The 26,829-nt window shown below is 41.4% G+C and overlaps 1 protein-coding gene across 1 annotated transcript in view; it reads left to right on the top strand.

The window, feature by feature from the left end:
* The first annotated feature begins 2,542 nt into the window (after positions 1-2,542).
* The window catches only part of LOC126291496 (transcription factor HES-1-like), a 387,022-nt gene continuing 362,735 nt past the window's right edge, over positions 2,543-26,829 (top strand). Inside the window, exon 1 of the mRNA XM_049985003.1 lies at positions 2,543-2,632. The gene's annotated coding sequence lies outside the window, so the exon portion shown is untranslated. The remainder of the gene's footprint in view (positions 2,633-26,829) is intronic.

The following is a 26,829-nucleotide window of genomic DNA, read 5'->3' as shown; positions in this document are numbered from 1 at the left end:
ACAAGGCTGCAACCTGTCTCCACTATTGCTCATATTATTTATGGATCATATGTTGAAAACAATAGACTGGCTGGGTGAGATTAAGATATGTGAACACAAAATAAGCAGTCTTGCATATGCGGATGACTTAGTTGTGATGGCAGATTCGATTGAAAGTTTGCAAAGTAATATTTCAGAGCTAGATCAGAAATGTAAGGACTATGGTATGAAGATTAGCATCTCCAAAACGAAAGTAATGTCAGTGGGGAAGAAATATAAACGGATTGAGTGCCAAATAGGAGGAACAAAGTTGGAACAGGTGGACGGTTTCAAGTACTTAGGATGCATATTCTCACAGGATGTCAACATAGTGAAAGAACTGGAAGCGAGGTGTAGCAAAGCCAATGCAGTGAGCGCTCAGCTACGATCTACTCTCTTCTGCAAGAAGGAAGTCAGCACCAAGACTAAGTTATCTGTGCACCGTTCAATCTTTCGACCAACTTTGTTGTATGGAAGCGAAAGGTGGGTGGATTCAGGTTACCTTATCAACAAGGTTGAGGTTACGGATATGAAAGTAGCTAGGATGATTTCAGGTACTAATAGATGGGAACAATGGCAGGATGGTGTCCACAATGCGGAAATCAAAGAAAAACTGGGAATAAACTCTATATATGTAGCAGTCAGGTCGAACAGGCTTAGATGGTGGGGCCATATTACACGCGTGTGAGAAGCAAGGTTACCCAAGAGACTCATGGGTTCAGCAGTAGAAGGTAGGAGGAGTCGGGCCAGACCAAGGAGAAGGTACCTGGATTCGGTTAAGAATGATTTTGAAGTAATAGGCTTAACATCAGAAGAGGCACCAATGTTAGCACTCAATAGGGGATCATGGAGGAATTTTACAAGGGGGACTAAGCTCCATACTGAACGGTGAAAGGCATAATCTGTCTTAAATTATGATGATGATGATGATATATATTGCGAAAGGATTCCAATCATCATCCACAACAGAAAAGAGGTGTAATTAAAATTCTAGTGCACAGAGCTAAAAGGATTTGTGCTCCAGAACACTTGGACGCCGAGTTAAAACGTCTAAATCAGGCTTTTGAGAAGAAGAGTTGCTCTAGTAAGGAAATAAATCGAGTTTTGCGACTGAATAACAGCAGGCCTAAGGACTACGATAGGACACAGTGATGGAAGAACACCTTTTCTCTACGCTTCATCAAAAAAGTAACGGATCAAATCGGCAAAATTTTAAGAGCACATAACGTTCGACCGATTTTCAGACTAAGAAAATAGGCCGAGCACTTCGTTCCATTAAGGATGAACGTCCCCTCTGTCTGCAAGTGGTGTATACAAGATTCCGTGTACATGTGGTAGGGTCTACACTAGAACTACAAAGAGAAGTGTGAATACACGCTTTAAGGAAAATAAAAGTCTTTGCCGACTGGGGAAAACAGACAAGTCAGCCGTAGCGGAATATGCTCTTCAGTCGGGTCATCACGTAGTGAAATTTTCGGAAACTGAAGTTTTATATACTATGACGAACTATTATCCACAGCTTTATAGAGAAGCCTTCGAAATATATAAATATGGGGATAACTTTAACAGAAAAGAAGAAGCTATGAAACTCAGCGATATATGGAAAGTGGCGCTACAGAATCTATGAGAAGTTTTTATCTTTGACATACTATGACCGATAGTTATATTTTATCCTTGACAAGGATTATCTGTGCTATCACGTGAAATCCAGATCGCACCCACTTTCAACAGTATTTAGGCCGTTCTTCGACGTCTGACTCGTCAGTCGGCAAGACTCAGCACAACCAGGAGCACCTCTGAAGATGTCCAGCTTAGCTTTGGACGAATAATTTTAACAGAAAATAGGAAGCTATGAAATTCAGCGATATACCTATGGACAGTGGCGCTACAGAATGTATGAGAAGTTTTTATCTTTGACATACTATGATCGATAGTTATATTTTATCCTTGACAAGGTTTATCTCTGCTATCATGTGAAATCCAGACCACGCCCACTTTCTACGGTACTTCGGCCGTTCTTCGACGTCTGACTCGTCAGTCGGCAAGACACAGCACAACCAGGAGCACCTCCGAAGATGTCCAACGTACCTTTGGACGAAACGTCAGGGACAGAGGAGTTCCATGGACCACGGCCAAACAACCCGGAAAAATTCTCGGCACCTGTATCAAGAGTATGAGGATCCCTCCAGGAAATGTTTCTGATGAACCGGAGACCCGATTAATGAGGGCAGGATAAGCGAGGTTCCTCTGTACGTAATTACTGCCAATTTGAAGCCTATTTCCCACGCAGCTCAGAGTAGAAGCGGCCGCCGAAGGGTATTCCCCCGCGACGCGGCGGCGTCAGTCAGCTGTCAGTCAGTACCTGGCGGCGGCCGCGCGGGCGACAGCAGCGCCGCGCGTGGGCCGGCGTTGCGACTCTCCGGCTTGCCTCCGCGGCCCGGCTCAGTCTGCCACGAGCGGCGGCGGCGAACGGACGTCGCGTGGTGGGACAGGGAGAGGCACCCCGCCTGGCTGCTGAGAAGCTCGCGCCGCGCGCCCGCTCCACAGCCCCAGCCGCAGGCGTCACGCCGCCGCACAGCTGCACACACACGACGCTCCCCTCTGCCTAGCGCCGGTACGTACGCGCGCCACACACTGCCTAGCCTAGCTGGCTGCCGATGCAGTCGCAACAATGCGACCTTCTGTGTGTGACAGTTTCCCGCCTCTATGAAGGCCTAACGTACTAAAATCACCATGTTCGATACCTCACGGAATGTTCGTGACCAACAAACTCTCGAGATAAAGAAAGCATGTCATCCGCGATAATCAAGTATAACAGTGCTATGTCCTGGAACAATGCCAATATGGCGACAATATGTTAGATCAAAATAAACATAAAAATGTGTGGGTCGAACAAGAATAGTAATAGGTGGCGAGCTGGATGCTGTGTTCTAGGCTGCTAGGCAATCACAACAATACGACCTCGTCTATGTGACAGTTTTCTATATTTAAGGAGGACCTAACGCAATGATATTGTGGTGTCCAATATCCCACGCCATGTTTCTGAAGAACAATCGCTCAAGACCGTCAAAACAGCGTCGTGACGAACAAATGTAACAGTAAAGAACGTACTGTAGTAACAATGCCAACATCGTGACAATGCGTCAGATCAAAATACAACTAATAAAACTTTGAATTCAAGCAATACACAACGCGCTTTTAAAGATGTTTTGTAGTAAACAGGTAAATTGTATGTGCCTAATGATGATTTAGTGTCAAAAACGTAATAGGATATAAAACGTTTTACTCCTAAAGAAGGAGGCAACAAATTAGAATCTTATGCTGATAATCTCATAGTTGGTTTCTCAAAGAAGGGCCCTTAAGGACAAAAAAATCGTGTTGTACAAAACCTTACGCTGCTGACAGGTTAAACGAAGCTCTGTTGAGGGCAAAAGTGATACTGTGAATACCCAGCTAAAATTAAGAGTACCGGCATCAATAGTCAGACTCAAACTGATATCATCTGGACATTAATAAATTACCTACAGGGACATTTGGAATCCAATGGCTGATGTAATAATGCGCCATGATGGGATTGTTGAACATTCTGGAACAATGCCACCATGGTGACAAAAGCTTGGCACCAAAATAACGCCAAATTCCCTCTTAGCTATTCTTTGGCCACTGCTATAAGCCTAGTGCTTGCATGTATGTGCATATAATCCTAACAAAAGATAGTTAGCTGCATGCCGTGCAGTGTACAGGTGATCCAATCCCAACAATTAGACCTTATTTATGTGACAATTTCCCGTTCTGATTAAGGACCTGACGCATTGAAATTATTAAATTCGATATTCCGCATCATGTTTCTACAGGCCACCTCCCAAGATCGTCAAAACTTGTGACTCCATGACGAGCAAATATGACAGAGTTGAATATACAGCAACAATGTCATCAGCCTGGCAGCAAGTTAGATCAAAACAAAAATATACTTATATGATCGTAAACAAAAACAACTGCAGGTAACTAGCTGGCGATTGTACACTTGGCTGCTGGTGCAATTCCAACAATGTGACCTTATCTCTGTGACAGTTTCCCTCCATTCTGACGCTCTAACGTACTGGAATTATTATGTTCGCTATCCCACAGCACGTTTCTTAAGAACAACAAAGTATATCGCTCCGTGACTAACAAATATGACAATGTTGAACATTTTGGAACAATGGCGACAAATGTTTACGCCGAACTAAAATAAATATGGGTGTAGACAAAGAACAATATACTTCCAAGGATCTTAGTGGTCATCATCATCAGTGTTCTGCCAAAAGTCAGGTTTTCACATGGTAGTTCTCCAGGCTGTCCAGTCTTCTGCCATCCTCTTCAGGTCTGCATATTTCCTCTTCCCTTTATGTCGTCTATCACCTTGTATCTCCTTCTTCCTCTCAGTCTTCTCCCACAAACCAATCCTTCCAAAGCATCTGCTAGCAGGCACTCCCTTCTCAATGAATGTCCCAACCAGTTCTTTTTCCTTTCTCTTACAACCTTCAATAGACATCTTCTCTTATCAACCCTTTCCAATACTCTTTCATTACCCACTCTTTCCATCCAACTTATTCTCTCCATTCTCCTCCACATCCACATCTCAAATGCTTCTAAACTTTTTTCATCCTCTCGTCTCAGCGTTCATGTTTCTGCCCCATATAGTGCCACACTCCAGACAGAACATTTGCCAAGCCTTTTCCTTCGTCCTTTATTTAATTTGCCATACAAGAGTCTCCTCTTTCTCTTGAATGCCTCCACCGCTATGTCAATTCGAGTTTTCACCTCCTGGTGACATCTCAAGTCTTCAGTTACCGTGCTTCCAAGATATTTAAATGCACTTACTTGGCTAATGGTAGATATTCCTATTTTAATATTGGACAGTCTGCGTCTTGTACTGATGACCATACTCTTTGTTTTTGCTGTGTTTATTTGCATCCCATATTCCACACAAGCTTCATTCAGTCTTTCAGCATGTTATTCACTGTTCGCTCACTTTCTGACACTAATACCATGTCATCAGCATCTTATACGTTCTATTCTCTTTCCACCAATACATATTCCTCTTTTCCCATCTAAGCTTTTCGCAATACTCTCTGCAAGGTATACGTTAAATAACAGCGGGGAAAGGCTACAACCTTGTCTAACACCTCGTCCAATGCTGCTTCCTTCTGTCATTTCATTTCCAATCCTTATCCTTACTTTCTGGTTGAAAAATAGATTCTGTATCATTCGTCTCTCTTTCGAATCTACTCCTTTCCTCTTCAAAATATCCATCAGCTTGTTCCACTGAACTGCCAAATGGTTCAAATGGCTCTGAGCACTATGGGACATAACTGCTGTGGTCATCAGTCCCCTAAAACTTAGAACTACTTAAACCTAACTAACCTAAGGACATCACACACATACATGCTCTAGGCAGGATTCGAACCTGCGACCCTAGCGGTCGCGCGGTTCCGTACTGTAGCGCCTAGAACCGCTCAGCCACTCCGGCCGCCACTGAACTGTCAAAAGCCTTTTCTAAATCTATAAAAACAGCAAATATTTCTCTACCTTTTTCCATATATCTTTCGCCTATAGTTCTTAACAGGCCAGTAGCATCTCTTGTTCCTTTTCTAAATCCGAACTGCTCTTCTGCAATCCCTCTATCCAGCTTGCCATATAGCCTTCTATTCAACACTCTCAGCAACAGTTTAGCTGCATGAGAAATTAGACTGGTGGTCCTATGCTCTTCACATTTTTTGGTGTTTCTCTTTTTCTCTATTGGTATCATAACTGTTGCAAGGAAGTCCTCTGGCCATTCCCCTTTGTCATATATCTCGTTACACATACAGTAGTAATTAAGAAAATTATCTGTGTAATAATGATATAATGTCTATAATGTTCTGGTGTATGAACGTTTCATTCCCAATGACAGAGACAAAAAATTGTATAATTATCCAGAGAATCAAGTTGTTGGCTTCACAACGAATGGCTCCTTCAGAACAGCACACATCTGTTATAAAGAGTGTCGCGGGAGAAAAGGTAAACATTCCACTCACAGCAACGATCATCCAAAGCAAAACAATCCAGTAAAGATTGAGTCTAAAATGCATACCTTAAGAGTTATGAGTACTTCTTCATTTTCGATACTTTGAAAGAATTCTTCTTCTATGGATGAAAACGACAAATTATTGACCACTAAACATGAACTATAAAGTACATCTCTTAAAAGCTACGAGCAGTTGTTCATCTTTTCTACTCTTCTACTGAACAATTGCTCACAGCTTTTGAGGTGTGCCTTTTTGCTTGTTTTGGTCCATAATAACTGTGATGTCATCGCCAGACACCACGCTTGCTAGGTGGTAGTCTTTAAATCGGCCGCGGTCCGTTAGTATACGTCGGACCCGCGTGTCGCCACTATCAGTGATTGCAGACCGAGCGCCGCCACACGGCAGGTCTAGTCTAGAGAGACTCCCTAGCATTCGTCACAGTTGTACAGCCGACTTTGCTAGCGTTGGTTAGCTGTCTACATACGCTCTGATTTGCAGAGACGACAGTTTAGCATAGCCTTCAACTACGTCATTTGCTACGACCTAGCAAGGCGTCCTAATCTTCAAGAATGTATTCTGAACAGATAATATTGTGACTCATGTACCGTCAAGAGCGACGTTCATCATTAATGGTTTAAAGTTAAGTATCAAACTAATTATGTCCGCTTTCTGAATTCTCATTCCATGTCATGTTTCAGACCTCATGTCAGTATAGTTCTTCCCTCTTCACGCCAGCCTGCGTGAGCTAAAAACGCGTGCATTTCGGCCTCCACTCGTAACACGGTGTTGGCTCTTCTGCTAACACAAAAATAACTCCTCTCAAAATATGGAAAGCAAAGAGCTTTCAGTAGAAGAGATTTTGTTCAAAATATCGAGGATGCAGAAGTGCCGCTCTTCAGGTAGGCATTTTAGAGCCGATGTTACACAATTTTTTTTGCTCCGAACGATCGTTCCTGTCATATTCCTGAATGCTGATCACCTCCTCGGACACCCTCCATAAACTGTTACTCTGCAGACAAACAAAGGTGCATGGAGGACAAATATGATGCTGTATGTGCCTTGCAACAGTCCCCTTGGTCCGAACATACGCTGAAAGGCCCAACAGTACCCACCGATCGCCATGCCATGGTCAGTCGATAGCCGTCACTGTATGCGGATATAAAATGGCATGTGGTCAGCACACCACTCCCCCAGCGTTGTGAGGTTTCGTGACCGCAGCCGCTACTCCTCAATCAAGTAGCTCCTCAATTCGCCCCGCAAGGACTGAGTGCACCCCGCTTGCCAACAGCGCTCGGCAGACCTAGGTGGTCACCCATCTAAGAGCAAGGACTGAGTGCACCCCGCTTGCCAACAGCGCTCGGCAGACCTAGGTGGTCACCCATCTAAGAGCTATCCAAGCACAACAACCCTTAATTTCGCTGGTCTGAGGGGAACCGGTATTACCACTGAGGCATACCCGTTTGTTCCTGCAACAGTAGGTAAGACAAAAACTTATAGTGTTGTTGTCGACAGTAAAATTATAAACCTGGTTCATTGTTGTTGTAGTCTTCAGTCCAACACTGGTTTGATGCAGCTCTCCATGCTACTCTATCCTGTGCAAGCTTCTTCATCTCCCAGTACCTACTGCAACCTACATCCTTCTGAATCTGCTTAGTGTACTCATCTCTTGGTCTCCCTCTGCGATTTTTACGCGCCACGCTGCCCTCCAGTAGTAAATTGGTGATCCCTTAAAGCCTCAGAACATGTCCTCCCAACCAATCCCTTCTTCTAGTCAAGTTGTGACACAAACTTCTCTTCTCCCCAATCCTATTCAATACTTCCTCTTTAGTTATGTGATCTACCCATCTAATCTTCAGCATGATATTTCGAAAGCATCTATTCTCTTCTTGTCTAAACCATTTATCGTCCATGTATCACTTCCATACATGGCTACACTCCACACAAATACTTTCAGAAATGACTGCGTGACATTTAAGTGTATACTCGATGTTAACAAATTTCTCTTCTTCAGAAACGCTTTCCTTGCCATTGCCAGTCCACATTTTATATCCTCTCTGCTTCGAACACCATCAGTTATTTTGCTCCCCAAATAGCAAAATTCATTTACTATTTAAAGTGTCTCATTTCCTAATTTAATTCCCTCAGCATCACCTGATTTAATTCGACTACATTCCATTATCCTCGTTTTGCTTTTGTTGATGTTCATCTTATATCCTCCTTTTAACACACTGTCTATTCCGTTCAACTGCTCTTCTAGGTCCTTTGCTATTTCTGATAGAATTACAATGTCATCGGCGAACCTCAAAGTTTTTGTTTCTTCTCTATGGATTTTAATTCCTACTCTGAATTTTTCTTTTGTTTCCTTTACTGCTTGTTCAATATACAGATTGAATAACATTGGGGAGAGGCTACAACCCTGTCTCACTCCCTTCCCAACCACAGCTTCCCATTCATGCCCTTCGACTCTTATAACTGCCATCTGGTTTCTGTACAAGCTGTAAATAGCCTTTCGCTCCCTGTATTTTATCCCTGCCACCTTCCGAAGTTGAAAGAGAGTTTTCCAATCAACATTGTCAAAAGCTTTCTTTAAGCCTACAAATGCTAGAAACGGAGGTTTACCTTTCCCTTAATCTATCTTCTAAGATAAGTCGTAGGGTCAGTATTGCCTCATGTGTTCCAACATTTCTACGGAATCCAAATTGATCTTCCTCGAAGTCGGCTTCTAACATTTTTCCCATTCGTCTGTAAATAATTCGTGTTAGCATTTTGCAGCCGTGACTTATTAAATTGACAGTTCCGTAATTTTCACATCTGTCAACACCTGCTTTCTCTGGGATTGGAATTGTTATATTCTTCTTGAAGTTGAGGATATTTCGCCTGTCCTATATATCTTGCTCACCAGATGGTAAAGTTTTGTCAGGCTGGCTCTCCCAAGGCTATCAGCTGTTCTAATGGAATATTGTCCACTCCCGGGGCCTTCTTTCGACTCAGATCTTTCAGTGCTCTGTCACACTCTTCATGTAGTATCATATCTTCCATTTCATCATCATCTACATGCTCTTCCATTTTCATAAACCAGGTAGCAGATGAAATAACGCTGCGTGATTAACGAAGACGACAGTGTCAAACATTCTGCAACAGTGGTACCACGGTAATAATACTCTGCCGACTCGAGAACAACAGTGCAGTCGTTACTGTGTGAGAATTTTCCGTTTCGATGAAGACAAAATGCACTAAAACTATTTTCTTCAGTATCCCATGGAAGGTTTCTACAGAACCATTTCTAAAAACCGACAAAACACCTCGCTCAGTGACAAATAAATAAGGACAGTGTACAACATAGAAAGGAGGCGACATCGTCTTAAAATATGGGCAGAAACAAAATTACGATGAATTTTTCGAGATCTTAGTGGTGACACAGTGTAGAGAATCAACAGCTGACCCTGTAGACTCTTTTGTATCAAACATTTAGTTTTCAATGAAACACTAAACGTGTTGTAAAATGCTGCGAAAAATCCCAATGCGAACTTCTGGAAGTATGGCCCCATAAGAGAAACAAATTCCTGTGAAATGAAGTGTTACTCCGCTAACAGGTCAAACAAAGGCTTGTGGACAAGAAGTACGCCGTTGGGCGAAACCATCTCGACCACTGCCCACTAGGGGACTTAATGACGCCTGCTACTGTGACGCAGAAAAGAAAGTATATAGGGTCTTTCAGAACTCATCTTACATACTTCTAGAGGTTGTATACGGGACTTATTACATTAGCTTTTACTTAGGAACGCATGTCCGGAAACGTCAAGGACGCTACAGAGCGTCAAAGATAGGCGCTGCCGCCTGTAAATTTGACCCAATAAATCGCTGGGATCACAATAAACGCTGACACGGTTCTAGGCGCTACAGTCTGGAGCCGAGCGACCGCTACGGTCACAGAATCGAATCCTGCCTCGGGCATGGATGTGTGTGATGTCCTTACGTTAGTTAGGTTTAAATAGTTCTAAGTTCTAGGCGACTGATGACCTCAGAAGTTAAGTCGCATAGTACTCAGAGCCATTTGAACCATTTAACACTGACAGGTACTGTGAGACTCTGAAGAAACTCAAACGGGCAATTCAGAACCGGAGAAGAGGAATGTTGAGCAAGGGGGTACACATTCTCCATGACAACGCTCGCGCACACATCGCTCGGCAAACCGATGCTCTCCTGCAACAGTTTCAGTGGAACACAATCACCCACCTACCTTATAGCCTGACTTGGCGCCCAGTGACTATCACCTGTTCCCTTTTGGCCGGACAGCAGTTCAGTTCCGACGACGAGGTGAAAGAAGAGGTTCGTAACTTTCTGAACAGCATGGCGGCGAGATGGTATGACATGGGCATACAAAAACTGCCACAGCGTGTACAACAGAAATGGTGATTATGTCGAAAAGTAGCTAAATGTTCAAGCTGTAAACTAATGTAAACCATTGTAGAAATAAACAGGTCTATGTACTTATAAAAAAATAGGAGACCTTAGTTTTGGGGTTACCCTCGTATAAGAATGATTTTCACTTGTAACTTTCGACTCATTCCTTTCCGGAACGGGGAAGTTAACCTCAGAATGATCCATTTATCCTTCTCCATGATCTTAATAAGTTTGTAACATCATCGCTGAATCACCCTTTATACACATACCTTTACAGGCGCCGGCCCCTATAACTCTGTCTCTCTGTAGCTTCGTTGGATGGCTTTTCCGGACATGTGTTCCTATATAAAACTTGCTCTACCAGGTCCCCTCTATAACCTGTAGAAGTGTGTAACACGAATTGTGAAACATCCTGTATAAGAGGAACAAAGAATTATGACGAATCAGTCCGGCAACGGTACGGGCAGTGAGTGGAGAAATCCACTGATATACGCAACTTTGACGGCTGAAAATCATCGTCTCGAAAAGAGTACATGTGGTAGGCTGTTCGCCAAGCACCTGTCGAAATTCATGGAAGGACGGTAAAACCACGAAGAGGTGGCACGCCGCAGCTTGTCCAGTGACAAACAGTAACGGTCCCGGTTAATTGTGGAGCCAGGTTCCAAAAAGTCAATGAAAATGACACCACACTGATCCCAGAAGGAGGAGGTCATCACCTTTCGGCCTGCTGTTCGTGAAAGTCTTGGTTTCTTCTTCCGAGGGGAACCCGGATGACGCCACTCCATGGATTGGGTTTTGCTCTCAGGTTCGGACAAAAACAACCTCGTCTCGTCCTGGGTAATGACGCCGTCAAAACACTGTTTCCACTCTTCAGTAAAGGTCTTCATGAGACCGTCGCACACATTCCTCCTCATCATTTCATTTCTCTTGTCAATACTCTCGGCACCCAACGTGCACAGATTTTTCTGTACCCTAGTGACTGTACCAGTGGTACCACACTACCCAACGACAAACGAGTCATTTCAGCAAGCTGTCGTGTCGTCACACATCTGTCATTTTGAATGATTTGATCAATGGTCTCCTTATTCACATCGCTGCCCTGCCGTAGATGGTCTGCCGCATCGTGGATTGTCTAATAGAGAGAAATCACCTTCTTTAAATCCCTGCAACCACCGCTGGATACTGCTGCGATCCACTGTGTCCTCCCCATAAACAGGGAGCAGCTTCCTGTGAATCGGTGTGGCAGAGTCATCGCTGGAACTCCATCACCGACCGTTGTTGCAACCTGGCAACTACTTCACGGTCCGTTATGGCTCAACTGCAAAAAAAAAAAAAAAAAAAAAAAAAAATCTTTTATGTACCAACTTACAGCTAAATGCTCCAAGTATGTTCACAAAAAAAAAATCATACTCCTACTGCAAAAGATAAAAAATTAGAGATGACTGTGTGAAGCTTTTTGAACACCCTTTGTATTATTATTATTACTATTAAGCTCAATATTAGTAGATTTCTTTTCTTTTGTTTTTTACATTTACTGCTTTCTCATTTTGTTTTGGTACAAGATTAATTCGCAGGTCAATTTTTCCTTTTTCTTATTTCTCTCTGCCTGGTAAAAGTATAATCACTGTTTACTTCATTTCATCAAAGCTAAGTACTACGTCTTTTTCAACCTTTGATAATAAATTTTAGATTTCGAAACACTCAGGCTTGAGTTAGTAAAACATGGCGGAATGCTAAACTGCCTGAGTCTTTTTTGATAGTGCCTTCACTAGGAAGAGGATATTTCAGTACATCTCTGAAAGAAGATAACAAGCTGCAAGTTAGGCAAAGTAAAGTTGCAGCCTTTGAAATATCTTCAGATGACCAGATAGTATGTCGTGCTTTCATAACAGTCGTAAAAAGAGGCCTGACTCATTTTTTGAACATTCTTTGATTTCAGTAACTCAGCGCTACATCGAGAGAGACGCTCATGAAAATCTACTTTCCTTTGGCTAAGGTCTTTTATTCCTGTTTCCATCATTTCTAATCGTTGGCATATGGACATATTGTTGCATTGGTAGCAGTGTTTGTTTTCTCAGCTAAAGTTGGTAATATATTCACCTGTGAAATATCTTCTACTCTTTTACCATAGCCTTGTTTCTGTGGCCCAATATTTTTGCCTTTATTAGGCTCATTACTGCGTCCTAATCAGGAATGGAGAATGGTAGAGTTAAGCCTGGAACAGCATTAGTCTTCATCTTGCGTTTGGAAAGAATATTCGACGGTTCGATTTTCAAATCCCTTTTATAATCTGAATCAGTGAAATGTATTAGGCAGACACAAGGGTTTTCAACCGAAAACTAATCTGCTCTTTCCGTTTCGCTTCATTGTTTTTAGGAAATATATGAAACTTAGTTCCTGTCTTATTAACTTGACTGTTGAGGTTAGTAAAACTGGCGATGGCGCAGCATACCACTATTCTTCACTTAAAAATCCACTATAAAAACTCATCATCACAATAATAATTATCGCATAATTCTATCCTCAATCGAAAGTCACTATAAAATTCACAATGCCGTAAACAACCTCGTTTTCTCTCGTACACGCAACTAGCACACAATACATTATAGCAGTTGCAGGGTAGTGAGCGCCGGTTGGGTTCACTCTGACGTCAGCAGCGCGGTTTGCTACTGCTCATACACCGCATGAGCCCACCGTGTATTCCAGTATCTGTGCTATGGGGGGACATTCACCTTCTGGGCTTCCATGGGACATGTGACAGCAATCGATGGCACTTTGACAGCCGCAGACTCTGTGACTGTTATTATAGTCGAATTGCAGCCCTTTGTGCTCGATGTCTATCCCAAACACTCTACAATATTTTTGCACAGTAACTGCCTCTATTACAAGAACCAGAGTCGCCTCGGATTGAGAAGCACGTTAGTGAACTGGCTTTGGTGTCTCGGCCACTAAAATCGACTTACCTGAACCCTGTGTAACACATCCTGCACGCTATTTCGCACTCACAAACCACAGGCCTGCAATTTACGGAAACTACGTGACTTGTGGGTAGACGTCTGATGCCATGTGGTGTCATCATATAACACCACTCGTGCGCCAGCCGACAAAAACCCGCCAGCACGAATGTCAGTATCTGCAGACACCGTCGTGTGGCGCCATTGCGGCAATATACGTAAATCACGCACCGTGCATCTCGTCTCTGGGAAGAGAGCGCGACTCCATGTTGACGACAGCGCTCGGGGAACAGGTCGTCAGTGTAGATTGTCTCCTCAGTTCGACAGCTCAGTTTCACAAGACAGCGGCTGCCGGCGTCATTGCTACTCAGGCCTGCGAGATCCAAGCGCAGCCAGAACGATGTTAAGTGAGGCAGAAAGGACGGACGTTTTTAGAACAGGTAGTACGTGGGCTCAGGTAGCAGGGGTGTGGGGACTGATTTGGTCACGTGTTTGGTAGCTCCTGCCGTTTTGTTTAGTCGAGGTCATGGATCCATGGGCTGTGCAACATTGTGTGTTCGCTTACGACACTTTTGTGCATAATAATGAGTCTATCGTTCCACCTCAGTGTGAATTTCGTCGCCATTTCAAAGTTGTGACACATTATTGCCACTCGTAACACCGTTTTACGCTGGGCCGAATCATTTTGTTGACGAGAAAACCGCCAGTGTCTCCTCGCTCAGTGTGCAGTGCAGAAAATGTTGAAAGAGTTTGGCAAGCCATACACTGTGGTCCTAGTCAGTCTGCTAGCAGACATTCTGCTGAACTGCACCGCAGTAATCTTTCAGTAAGGCGTATTTTGCATAATTTATCTACGATTTCATTCTTACAAAATGGCCGTGGTGCAGCAGCTGAACCCTAGAGATTACGTACAATGGCTAAATTTTGCTCAAGAAACGGAGGCCATACTTGAGCAAATTGACAACATTACCTTGTTTATGAGTGATGAAGCTCATTTTCATTTTTATGTCATGGTGAGTCAGCAGAACCGTCGTTACTGGGCCAGTGAAAATCCAAAACTAATGCATGAGAGACCATTATATAGACCCAAGGTGACTCTTTGGTGTGCTGTAACCAGTAAAGATGTTATTGCTATGTACTTTTTCCAAGTGATAATGGGAACATAGTGACTGCAACCTCGGAATGTTATAGGCAGGTGATCAGTGAATTCTTCCTACCTGTACTAAGACGAGAACGTATTTCTATCTGGCGACTTTGGTTTCAGCAGGACAGGGCCACAGCTCATGTAGCAAGAATGCAGCAGAAGCTTTCCCGGTTTGGTGACATTAGTTGGCCGCCTTATTCCTCAGATACTTTTTGTGGGGTTACCTCACGGAACGTGTATTCGAGCCTAAACCACGTACACTTGAAGATTTGAAGGAAGCAGTTTGTGTGGAAGTCGTTCAAATTGACAGAGCAATGCTGGAGAGAGTGGAAGCCAACATCTGAGAGCGGCTTGAGAAGTGCATCGCTGAAAACGACCATCACCTGGGAGATGTTGTTTTCAAGCATTAGTTTTGTAAAATGGCAGCATAATTTGAGTATTATTCTGTCAATAAAAATATTTTGAAGCACAAGTAACGACATACTGTTTTATTTTTCTTTTCTTTTTTTTAATGCCAATCCTTTATGCCTCACGCTATGGTTTACTGTCAAGTTGACAAAAGACTTTATTCAGAGATTGGAAATGCTTGTTATGTTCTACATGACTGCTTCTTAAAAGATAAGTAAAAGTGTTTGACTATTCAGTTATAGCACTGTCTATTGATATTCTGTAGAGTGCCCAGTTATCCTCGTCTGTCTCCTGCTTCCTAGTCTACGAATTACTGTTGTGACCACATACCTCATCATCACACACCTTCAGGAACCTAGCAAGGACTCATCGAACCCTGGCACACAGAATCACTGCCATGTTCCTTTTCAGAGCGGGACCTACTCCCTATTAAGCAAGTAGTTATAATGTTTTGATCTCGTCGTTGTATGATATTGTCAGTGGCTCAGGACAATATGATAATAACAACTGGTATTACAGAGATAGGTGATATTACCAACATTAACACACTATGTAGAGAGAAATCTTAGTATTTGAATGTGGTGGCAGTTGAAATAACGCCTCGTGACGAAAGAAGACAACAATAGAATGCGCACAGGATACAGTGGTCAGTGTGCAGTGATCAGTTTTCATCCAAGGAGTTGGGCGAATTGATTCGTATGTTCAGAAGGAGAGGCCGACAGTGTTTGTCCCCTTTCAGCCAGTCGGCTGTGATGGAATCGATGCGCACGCCCAGAAATCTTTCGCAAACGATTTTAATGAAATTATTTGGTAAAAAAATTCTTTTTTGCCTTACCTATAGGTTTCAATGTCGACTTCATGATGGTGTGTCCATCGTTTCATTAATGGTATTTGCACTTAAATAAAATATTGCACGAAATTCGAAGAAATTTGCAGTGGAAAGAGTAAATATATTTATATATGGTGTGTCTCCTAAGTGTCGTCAGGCGCATTTTCTCTAGTGTTTCAGCAGATTTTTGCAATTTCATTTTTGCATTGTTTGGTTGAAAGTGTTGGTTTGTGTCTCTTTACAAACAAAACTGTGACTCTCTATAGCGCCATTGAATGGCGTTTCTGGACATGGGTTCCTCTTCAAAATATTATGTAGTCACTCCCCTCTGCAACTCCTAGAAGTTTGTAACGTGAATATCTGAACGCCTCGCATACTGTCAGTGTGGTGATGGAAATAAAGGGAAACATGGGGAAATTTGGAAAGGAAATTGAATTCGGGGAAAGCTTTGAGGTTTGTCAACGATATTGGTATTTTGTGAGAGATGGTGAAGGACTTTGAGGGTGAGTTGAACGGAACAGACAGTATTTTGAAAAGAGGTTACAATATGAAGATCGATAAAGTTAAGGCTATAGTACTACTAATACAAGCAGATATGCTTTGTTCTCCAGTAGGACAAAAAATTCGAAGTGACTTAGTTTGCTAGAAAAGTGCTTGTGACTGTGTTGTGGGATACGCATAATGTGTTATTGGTTTACGCTGCTAAACATGGGGCCACAGTGAATAGTGTAGCCTACATTAAAATTTTGGTTAAGCTGCATTTTGCCGTTCGTGACAAACGCCACATCATTGCCGACTTTCTTCATGACAATGTGAGAAAATCGCTGAATTTGAGTGGGAGTTGCTCCAGCACCCACCATGTAGTCCGTACCTTGCACCATCAGATTTCCTTGTGTTTGACCCCATGAAGAAATTCCTATCTGGCTAATGCTTTGCGACAGACATGGAAGTGAAATCAGCTGTCCTCAGATGTCTGTACTCCAACCAAACAGACTTGTACGAACAGGACATATTGAAACTGGTACCATGGTGGGAGAAATGTGTTGAGAACATTGGTAGCTCTGTATAAAAGTAGGTAAAAAAATGACTAAGTTCATTTGTGAACTTTTATTGTTTTGTTACTAAATTTTTGCTAGTAAAATTATTGTGTGCACTTTCGGATCTCCTCTAGTATTAAATCTTGTGGTTTTGTTTTGATTATAAGAATTTATGTTTTAATGTTTTAAAAACCAGAATTTCGGAACCGTATTTTGTAAAAATCGTTTCTCATTGTTTTATCACAAGTTTTCAAAAATAGAAACTTGTGATTTTTATGTGTGTGTATGTGTGTGTGTGTGGGGGGGGGGGGGGGGGGGGTGCCAGCCTCAAGAGGTGCGCTACGGCACAATTTTAGAAATGAAGCACTGTTAAAGACCACAACAACAACATCCTTAGTAGCTAAAAAGGTTTCTAGACTTATTGGAAACTGATGGTCTCGTACGGTTACCTCCAAGCATTTTTATTTGCTCCGTAGTGCTAACACATTGCAAAATAGTATAGTTTGGATAATTTTCCTCGCGTCAGACAGATAGGTGTGTTGATCCTATGCAGATGTAGCTTGCAGTTCCAGTCTTGCAGTAGCTATTGTGAAGCTTTTGATATTTTTTTTGTGATGATATCATGGCACTGATGTAATTATTGGACAAATTAATATACAGTGGTTACCTTTCATTTTAGATGTTGACCATTTGCAGTGCCATTTCGCTACAAGTGAGTTTTTAGAATGTCAATCCTGCCCTTACCTTTCCCATCTTTAAACACATTATTATTTTCACGAAGCACGATTTGTTATTTGTATCGTTATTAGTTAGGTAGCGTAACTAACCATCATCGCCAAACATGTATAACTTTAATATTTTATTTTTAGCTGCTGATAGGATTTACTTATAACTAAGTGATCTGGCATCTCAAAGGGGTATTTTCATTAATTCCGTTTCCTGTCTGCATAAGCTTATCAGAATGAACGTAAATGAATTTCGTTCTCTGTAACTGATGTTCATTGCCATACAGGATGTGACTATCATGTATATAATTTTGTAGAGTTACATCACGAAGTGATCACCGAATAATGTTGAAGTTAAACACGCAAGGGATCATAGAATACGATATAACCACAGGCCAACATAACGGTCGCAACGCTCCGTCTCGTTTTTGTCATCCCAGCGACAGCAGCGCCCCAAGCGGTCAGCAAGTGGCAATTCTGAACACAATATCGGATGAGTGCGAATACGAACATATTGATTTGTAACACAGGCTGTGTATGTAGTTCTGTAAAAATCGACAATAACTAAAAAATTTCATCACATTTGTGATTATTTAGTTTCCTAAGAGACTCTGGGAGATACAAAACTATGCATTACAGGATAGTTTGTTTACGATTCTGTTGTAGCGTACAGACGTTTAGTGAATAAAATCGTTTTCCTTTAATAAATAAAAATCGCTAGTGAACATCAGAAGGCCTTACTTTTTACAGAAATATGTCGTGTATTAATCCAACAAAGCAGAATTTTGTTCGCTACACTTCAGCCAAATCAGTGAATATGGAATGTAGGAAACCTATATGTATGTAACACGTACATTATTCAACGTATCAAATAAGCCACCACAACTGTAGCTTAAGAAAAAAACCACACAGACGTGATAATAAACCGTCAAAATCCACAAAAATGCTACCCAACATCGAAGACACCAATTCCACAAATGTTGCTAACTCTGAGAAACAAACGGCAAGAATCGCTTTTTAAGCAAAAGTAATTACATTTCCAAAAATATTCGTGTATCAGAAAGTCGAGTGAAGAGAGAAATTACAAAGAAAGTGCTTATGATAATAATAACACAACAACAGAAATATGTGTTTCTCATGCTTGGAATGTATTTATATTCTCTTGCTTTCAGCGGAATAAGCTGCAAATTTAGACATGTTAGAAAGTATTTCTTCATGAATGAATTGTAGCTTATGTGATTGAATCAGTGTGATTCGGCTGTTTCTACATATATTTCACGAAAATTTATGTATCTTGGTAACTTAATAACGTATGGAACGCAAAAATATTGACACTATTCCGTTAATTGAACAGAAAATAATTAAAAACGAAAATTATCCTTACGACACAGGAGAGCATCTGTTTTTCCTCCTCTTGGAACGGTAGTTCCGTTCCAACTGTCAAACGGTAACAACTTTCACACCAGTGTGTCGTGACTGTGCTTACTAGACTGCGATATGACCCTTTACAGCGATTCTGCAGAGTAGCACGAAATACAGTATGGTATCGTTGGCGCAGGAATATTTCGCGATTGTTGCGTTACCGAGAATAGGCATTTTTGAAGTGAAAGGTTATTCACGATCTATGCTATTAAATTAAGGTGCAAAGAAGACTACAAAATTTTATGTATCGAGACTATGAGTAATTTCAGAGTAAGCGACTGCGAAATTAATGAGTAACAGAATTACGCTGTGTTATGTGTGCACACCGAAAGAGCAATCTCTAACGGACTTCGTAGCGCTCGGAGATCGAATTATCGCTATAAATATCCAGTACGGGATCACCCGCGAAATACTGCTGATGAACATTGATTTTAAATGATAAAGTTAGCTTATTCATCGTGTAAGTCGTACCGAACTGCAGGTAAGCCAACATTTTTTATTTCTTTCGATGTATTGACTCGCCAGTTTAGTTAATGGTCGTAGTGAAGACTTGTGAAACGGTATATCACAAACTTAGGTCCTATGAATTATATCATATGAAAGTAAAGAAGCTGAATTACTACTCACTAGTGTATTGTATATGTAACTGCAGCTATTTGAGTGTTTAAACAAATGCTGTTGCCGTTCGTTGCAGTTGTTTCAAAATTAGTTAGTTTGTAATTTTTAAGTTAGTTTTCTTGTTCTTCATTTGAGTGATTGTTCGGTTTCTACATTTGTAAGACCATTACCAATTAAATGTATGCGACACCAACCAAACCCCCAGCAAAGATAAAAAAAATTAAGGGTTATTTTTATAAAAATGAAGGATGAATAACATTTATGCATTGTCAACGATATAAAATTTACTTGTTTAGGGTTTTCTTTGTCACTAAACAAAGAAATAATGAGACGATTTGAACAACTTATTTCAAACGATAATTGTTAAAGTTGCATTGGTATCGACCAACGCATTCCATATCAAACCTTTTCCGTCCCTTGCGATTTTTTCCATTGCCACATTAGATAAAAATCTCCTTTCACATCTGCAAATTAAGGCGATTATGTTCGGTATTTTTTACTTTTTTCCCGATGAAAATGGATACTTTTCGCCAAAACATAACAACTTCTGTTTCATCAAAACCTATTTTCGGTTTATGGTCTCGGCGGAGGAGAAGAATTTTGAATTTGGTCCGATTTTTCGCAGTTTGGAAACATTATGTCATTCACTGAAAATAGACTTGCAAACTGCGCGTTTACATTCAAAACCAGAAAGATGCTGTATGTCCAAGATAAAAGCAGCCTTAGTCAATAATAAGACCATTCAGTCATAGAACATCATCATCCCATTTAAAATCAGAAAATATTTTTAAACATTGCAACGGATGTAGAAAATAGTACATGCATTTTTGTGCTCCTAAAATCACATTCAAACTTACTTTAGACAGAACGCCAACATCTGTTATTTCAGTACTACGGCATATGTTTCCGTTAAGTTGATCTAGGTTATTTTTGCACGCTTTTCGTTTTGAATATGATGTCGGTGTTGACAATGGTTTCAAAAATGTGGTACCAAAAATATTACTAGAAACTGCGCACCATCTCCATCACTTTTTTTAAAAAGAGGAATTCGATACACAATTTTCGGTGAATCTGTGTGGAAATTGGTCAGCTACTCATATGACCAGAAAGGTGTCACGGACCTTTGTCACCCATAAAATACAGTGTCTGTTCAAGCTCGTCATTTACAACTTGTTCTGAGAAACCACACGTAACACTTAACACTCTTTTATCAGCTGGAAGTTATGACTGAACATATGAAGTGCGGTAAGGTTTGAGGTGCAAAGACTTGAGTACAGAATGACAAAATGTATGTTTAACACCTGTCTGATGCGAAAGCTGCCTGACTGAATTTTTATGGGCTAACTGTAATTTTCTGCAAAATTTGCAGCCTCTTCTGATGTTCGAAATAGTCTTACAGCTACGCTTAGAATCAGAGGTGTCACCTCCATTTTGATATCTTCCGCGTTTTCCTTTTTGCAGAAATACTGAAGTTCGGGAACTCTACATGAAAAAGTTAACGACTTTTCTGAAAAGAACCAGTACGGAAGTAAACTCCAAAGTACACACCCTTTCATTCTAGAATACAGCATACTTTACTGGCATAATTGAGACAAACACAAAAGACACAACTTTCAAAGCAACAAATGAAGCTGTGGCAATTAACCATGCCGATCATGGGTCAGAAGACCGGGCGTCCGGGGAAGCAGGGAAGTGAAATGTGTCGTTGAGTACACCATCGCAGGCGCTCCTGTCTGTGATGCAGCGTCAAGGGTAACCGCAGCCAGTCTCCGAGCTGATAATCCATGCTGCTGCAAACATCGTCGAACTGTTCTTGCAGATGGTTGTTGTCTTGCAAACGTCCCCATCTGTTGACTCAGGGATCGAGACGTGGCTGCACGATCCGTTACAGCCATGAGGATAAGATGCCTGTCATCTCGACTGCTAGTGATACGAGGCCGTTGGGATCCAGAACGGCGTTCCGTATTACCCTCCTGAACCCACCGATTCCATATTCTGCTAACAGTCATTGGATCTCGACCAACGGGAGCAGCAATGTCGCGATACGAAAACCACAATCGCGATAGGCTATAATCCGACTTTGATAAAGGTACGCATTTCTCCTCCTTATATGAGGCATCACAACAACGTTTCACCAGGCAACGCCTGTGACAGTTGTTTGTGTATGAGAAATCGGTTGGAAACTTTCCTCATGTCAGCACGTTGTAGGTGTCGCCACCGGCGCCAGCCTTGTGTGAATGCTCTGAAAAGCTAATTATTTGCATATCACAGCATCTTCTTCCTGTCGGTTAAATTTCTCGTCTCTAGCACGTCATCTTCGTGGTGTAGCATTTTTAATGGTCAGTAGTGTATTACTAGCAACGCTTTGGCGCTCGCAATGTGAGAACAACATAAAAATCGAAACTCGAATAATATCGAGAATTTTCATTGCAGTGTACAGTCTGTTTCAGGGGATGAAAGTCATACCGAAGAAAGAAAAGCTGTCCCTCTGTACGTGCTACATTTCCACTCACTTTTCGAAACCCCTCTATGTTTCTCAACAGCACATCTACTTTCTCATTTTCCGCCTTCCCGTCCTCCGTTTTCCTCAAATTCCCTTCCCAACGACATTCACCTTTTCACCTTACCCACAAAATTTAAACAGAGATGCCCTTATTTTCATGTCCTTTTATTGATTAAAATTAGCCGTAAGGTAGAGAAACAGTAAAAAAAGTTTACGTAATAGCTGGCCTCATTTGTGCCAATGAAATCTAATGACATTGGCAATAATAATTTTTCCATAATTGCAGCGAAAATTGCCAATTTGCGCCACATATTCGTTTTTGAGGGGGACGTTGCAGATAGCGATAACCGCTGCTTCGATCGCGATAATTATGAATGAATATAAAATGCTTGAGGTAGATGAAATATACCGCGTATTAAAAATCGTAATCTTGAAACAACTTTGCGTTCTGATAAAGTGGGTGTATTACCTGTGTCATCAATAGTGCTTGCTTGTAACAAAAACAAAGTAAAAGGGGGGAACCTCCTCAACCAGTGTGTGTAAATAAAAAGTTATTGTTCAACTTCCGATTATAATCTAATTTGAAAAGAACTAAAAAAAGAACCACCAATTCGGAAAGGATCTGCTAAAAGTTCTTCTCGAAAGAAATTTTTTATAATTTGCAAAATAACTTTTTGCATATTTTCGGCAAAGAAATCTTCGTACCTTTGGTTCTGCGGGTGCGTCGCTGACAAGGTATGAGCTGCTTACAGCTGCCGGCCTCTACAGTAGAATCTTTAAAGTTTTACAGTCGACTCTATACAATTTCAAGTTCAAGGGACCTAACAGAAAGAATAATTAAGACTTAGATTGAAAGGAAGTCTGATTGGTCAATGTAGAATCAGAAGTCGAAATAATAACACGAGTTAAAAAATGGGGCTGAGATTTAATAATATTCGTATTTGTTTACTAAAGCGAGCAGAAAATAACAGCTCAACATAAATTAAAAGAAAAATAATGGTTTACGTAATTAATTATTTTTTATTAATTTAATATTTGAGACGAACAGGACCTACAAAAACATAAGAGAACTGGAGTTTCGTTTAGATTTTCATGCTAAACATAATGTCATCAGTGCTCGCGCTTTCTCCAAAAATCTTCGAAAAAATATTTCTCTCTCTCTCTCTCTCTCTCTCTCTCTCTCTCTCTTTTACAGTTAGTGAACCACCCTCCCTCCCTCCCTTCCTCTCTCTCTCTCTCTCTCTCTCTCTTTTACAGTTAGTGAACCAATGCTGTAGCGGCGAAGTATCCAATGCTCACACTAACAGCGAATGGCTTAGCCTTTTTTTTAAAGCACATCACCTTCGACAGGTACGTCTTGTTCTCTGAATTGAGTAAGAAAGCCATTTCAGAGCATTCCTTAAGACACGCGAGAAGTTATCTCGCCTTGTGCGCTTTCTCCGTCCTCGTTATATTTCAGCAATATGTCCCCATTGTTTCGCAGTCTCTACATTGAACAAGCAGTACAGGAAAGCAAAGAAAAATTTGACGTAGTAATTGAAGTTCACGAAGAAAAATAAAAAAAAAGGATTGAGGTTTGCCGATGATATTGTAATTCTGTCAGAGACAACAAAGAGCTTGGAAGAGCAATTGAACGGAATGGAAATTGTCTTTAAAGAAGGATATACGAGGGCTGTCCAGAAAGTAAGTTACGATCGGTTGCGAAACGGAAACCACAGTAAAAACCAGAAACATTTTATTTGCAACAGTTAGGTACACCTTCCGCCTACTTCTCTACATAGCCGCCGCCCCAACTTTGATTTTTGTCGTAGTGTTGTATCAACTTTCCAATATCCTCGTCATAGAAAGCAGCCGCCTGTGCTTTCGGCCAGGTCTGCAGCTCGTTGTCTGTCGAAACATTTTGTCTTCATGGTCAACAGTTTTTGTCAGCAGAAATGAGAATCAGGGGGAGCCAATTACGAACTGTATTGTGGGTGATCAAACACTTCTCATCGGAAACGCTGCAGGAGCGTCTTCATTGCCCCTGCAGTGTGCGGCCAAGAATTGGCTTGAAGAAGGAACTGCTCGACAGTTGTGTTATGTGGGCTGCATGACACAGGCGAAATCTCTAACTGGGCCCTGATGCTTGGCGGGAGGCGCTATTCCCTACGCATCTTTACGTGCTCACTGTTCACTCAAAACTGAAAAGAGCGTCGCGACACGATTGACGGGCATACTAGAGACACTGACCAACACATCTGTCGAAGCTTTAGCGGATTTTCCCAGTGGTTTCCATTTCGCGGCCGATCGTAACTTACTTTCTGGACAGCCCTCGTAAGATGAACATCAACAAGCGCAAAACAAACATGATGGAATGTAGCCGAACTAAAGCGGAAACTTAAAGCAGTACGATAAAAAGCTTAGACGAAAAGAGAATAGAAGCTTTCGAAGTGTGGTGCTACAGAAGAATGCTATAGCTAATGAGGAGGTACAGTATTAGAATTGGGAAGACAAGAAATTTGTGGCACAACTTGACCATAAGAAGGGATCGGTTGTTACAACAGTTTCTGAGACATCAAGGGATCACCAACTGAGCGTTGGAGGGAAGTGCAGGGGCAAAAATCTTAGAGGGAGGCCAACAGATGAACATAGTAAACATGTTCAGTAGGTTGCAGCAGTTATTCGGAGATAAACAGGCTTGCACAGGACAGAGTAGCATGGAGGGCTGAATCAAACAACTCTTCAGACTGAAGACCACAACACATCTTTCTTCTTCAGGGTTGTCGACAGTGTGATTGATGGAGTCTTGAAAGTTTTCGCTGCATCTTCTTTCTTTTTTTACTCCACATTCCACGCCGTTAGTAACCTGATTCATTTCTACAGAAACAAAGTATCTGCACTTTATTGAAGTCAATCTTGCGACTGAAGTGTTAACTGAAGTAAGTTTGCACTAATGAGGAAACGAACGAATCTCACAAGGAGTTGAATAGTGAAATAATTATCAGGAAACAGTTACAATACAGTCACAATTATCGTGTGTCACACAGCCATTCGTTTCGAATTATAGAGCATCCGTCGTGAAAATTACTGCGACTTATCGACTGTACAAAACAAATAAGACTTCTGGTATTTATGGACTTTTTCTTTTTTTCGACGGGGTTGACAACTGGTTCAATTTATCGGGATTCAAATTCGCAAGAGTCGACTGTAATTCAAATTAAAGTGAGAAATCCCAACAAAATAAATGCCCGAAAGTAAAATACATAAAGAGAGTTGTTGTTGTTGTTGTGGTCTTCAGTCCTGAGACTGGTTTGATGCAGCTCTCCATGCTACTCTATCCTGCGCAAGCTTCTTCATCTCCCAGAACTTACTGCAACCTACATCCTTCTGAGTCTGCTTAGTGTATTCATCTCTTGGTCTCCCTCTACTATTTTACCCTCCACGATGCCCTCCAATGCTAAATTTGTGATCCCTTGATGCCTCTAAACGTGTCCTACCAACCGGTCCCTTCTTTTTGTCAAGTTGTGCCACAAACTCCTCTTCTCCCCAATTCTATTCAATACCTCCTGATTAGTTATGTGATCTACCCATCTAATCTTCAGCATTCTTCTGTAGCACCACATTTCGAAAGCTTCTATTCTCTTCTTGTCCAAACTAGTTATCGTCCATGTTTCACTTCCATACACGGCTACACTCCATACAAATACTTTCAGAAACGACTTCCTGACACTTAAATCTATACTCGATGTTAACAAATTTCTCTTCTTCAGAAACTTTTTCCTTGCTATTGCCAGTCTACATTTTATATCCTCTCTACTTCGACCATCATCAGTTATTTTACTCCCTAAATAGCAAAACTCCTTTACTACTTTAAGTGTCTCATTTCCTAATCTAATTCTCTCAGCATCACCCGATTTAACTTGACTGCATACCATTATCCTCGTTTTGCTTTTGTTGATGTTCATCTTATATCCTCCTTTCAAGCCACTGCCCATTCCGTTCAACTGCTCTTCCAAGTCCTTTGCTGTCTCTGACAGAATTACAATGTCATCGGCGAACCTCAAAGTTTTTATTTATTCTCCATGAATTTTAATACCTACTCCGAATTTTTCGTTTGTTTCCTTTACTGCTTCTTCAATATACAGATTGAATAACATCAGGGATAGGCTACAACCCTGTCTCACTCCCTTCCCAACCACTGCTTCCCTTTCATGCCCCTCGACTCTTATAACTGCCATCTGGTTTCTGTACAAATTGTAAATAGCCTTACGCTCCCTGTATTTTACCCCTGCCACCTTCAGAATTTGAAAGAGAGTATTCCAGTCAACATTGTCAAAAGCTTTCTCTAAGTCTACAAATGCTAGAAACGTAGCTTTGCCTTTCCTTAATCTTTCTTCTAAGATAAGTCGTAAGGTCAGTATTGCCTCACGTGTTCCAACATTTCTACGGAATCCAAACTGATCTTCCCCGAGGTCCGCTTCTACCAGATTTTCCATTCGTCTGTAAATAATTCGCGTTAGTATTTTACAGCTGTGACTTATTAAACTGATAGTTCGGTAATTTTCACATCTGTCAACACCTGCTTTCTTTGGGATTGGAATTATATTCTTCTTGAAGTCTGAGGGTATGTCGCCTGTCTCATACATCTTACTCACCAGATGGTAGAGTTTTGTCATGACTGGCTCTCCCAAGGCCATCAATAGTTCCAATGGAATGTTGTCTACTCCCGGTGCCTTGT

This window comes from Schistocerca gregaria, chromosome 9 (genome assembly GCF_023897955.1).
Source record: "Schistocerca gregaria isolate iqSchGreg1 chromosome 9, iqSchGreg1.2, whole genome shotgun sequence".
Taxonomy (NCBI): domain Eukaryota; kingdom Metazoa; phylum Arthropoda; class Insecta; order Orthoptera; family Acrididae; genus Schistocerca; species Schistocerca gregaria.
The sequence above is the reverse complement of the archived record's forward strand: the minus strand, read 5'-3'. Positions and strand labels throughout refer to the sequence as shown.